The following is a 1,837-nucleotide window of genomic DNA, read 5'->3' on the forward strand; positions in this document are numbered from 1 at the left end:
TGTTTTGGTGCAGAAATGTGCCAAGATCTCTGACGTTAGAGTCAAAATTTAAGTCACATCTACTCCATGGAGTGTCTTCGCAGATCGGAACATGCTGACATGGAAACATCGAACTCTGACAGCAAAGGTTTTTTCATTAAACTGGGAGTATGTTTAACTAAGCAATTCAGACAGCCAGGATGAATAATTGGCATTTGGTTCTTCAAGCTGAGCTCTCCACACCAACTGCTCCAACGAAGCCCGTGGATAAGTTCCCCATCGATTATTTTGGTCAATTTTAGCCTCAACAACAACCTATTGTTCTGAACAATGCTACACCACAAGCAGAGGGCGAAGTCTGATTTTCATCGTTAATTTTCAATTTCAGTTCTTAATGCACAGTTTCTTACGAATGTGGACAGCAGAAGACCGTTAACATTCCATTTCCTGTATTTCCAGAAAATTCTACTCCGATGATATTGTTTTGCCTTTTCACATCGCAAGCCAGGAACCTGGATCTGTCGAGTTCCTTTCCACACATGGAGTTGTTTTTTTCTAATTCATTGACTGCTGATATAATAGACTATTGGCCTTGAGAGTCAGCAGTAAATTCGGTTGAACTTTCTCAGCTTGACTTTCAACTGATCCTAAAAAAAATATTAATCACCTGCAGGTAAATGTATTGCATTGCTTCTTGTTTTGCTGAATCCCACCCCCCGAACATCCAAATTTCACGATAGTTCGACAAATATGTTGAAACTGATTCGTGTTGGAAGTTGGTGGCTTTTTGTGTCTCGACCTATAATTTATTCAATTAGATGACTGGGTCAGTCTTGAAATTACTTCGGATTCTTCACAGTTGAAAATTTACTTTCGATTGAATGCAAAGCTCAAGCTCCACGAAATCCAAATCCTGCAAAGGAATTAATGACTTTTAAAAGATTCTACGCTGTGAACAGGATTCGAACCTGCGCAGGGCAACCCCATTAGATTTCAAATCCAACGCCTTAACCTCTCGGCCATCACAGCTGCAGCTAGAAAGTTAATTTTCACAGTAAAACAACTGAATTCATTTGTTGGAAGAACAAATTGTCAAGACCCAAAGATTTCGCCAAATCCTTTGCAGGATCCTAACCCAGACGAACGTTACCTTAGCAGATTGACAGGCTTTCACCGCAAACTAGATTCTGACACAGCTGAAGTTGTGGGAATGATTCTTCGTCGAATTATAGAGTCACGGTTCGACACCACGAAGAGAGGATCATTGTCTCACTGCGTCCGATCGATTTTGACTCAATTGCTCATCACCAGGTGCCAAATTAGATATGCTGTTGGGTTTTCATATTCATCGAAATATGGTATTAGGAAAAATTGATGATAAGTCCATAAACACTAGCTACATTCGTAAAAAAAAAATCGGAATTAGAAAGAATGCAGAACCAATTTACAGGAATGGATCCAGCAACTAATCCGTAAGATCTGACATCAGGTAATGAACTTGTGAGCACAAGAGAGGAAGATTAACCGAAGATTTGGAACTTGAAATCGTCTTCACGGAATTATTTGCAAAGTTTTTGCGTTTGTTCTAGAGTCATCAAGTCGTTGAACAATACAACACGGAAAGTGGCCCTTCTTTCCAACTTGACCATGGTGGACAGATATCCTAAGTTAATATGTCCCATTTGCCAACATTTGGCTCACATCCCTCTAAACCTTGTTACTCATATATCCAGTCAGATGCCATTCAATGTTACATTTGTACCAGATTCCACCAATTTCTCTGGCATCTCATTCTGGACACGTCTGAAAAAAGTTGCCCCTGAAGTCCCTTTTAAATCCTTACCCACTAATTTTAAAC

General features: G+C 39.8%; 1 non-coding gene across 1 annotated transcript; it reads right to left on the reverse strand.

Annotated features, from left to right (window-relative positions):
* Window positions 1–926: 926 nt before the first annotated feature.
* On the reverse strand, window positions 927–1,008 carry trnas-uga. The gene has a single exon. It is a non-coding gene; the product is annotated as a tRNA-Ser (tRNA).
* Between the last annotated feature and the right edge of the window lie 829 nt (window positions 1,009–1,837).

The sequence above is a fragment of the Chiloscyllium plagiosum genome, unplaced genomic scaffold (assembly GCF_004010195.1).
Source record: "Chiloscyllium plagiosum isolate BGI_BamShark_2017 unplaced genomic scaffold, ASM401019v2 scaf_28357, whole genome shotgun sequence".
In the NCBI taxonomy this organism is placed as follows: domain Eukaryota; kingdom Metazoa; phylum Chordata; class Chondrichthyes; order Orectolobiformes; family Hemiscylliidae; genus Chiloscyllium; species Chiloscyllium plagiosum.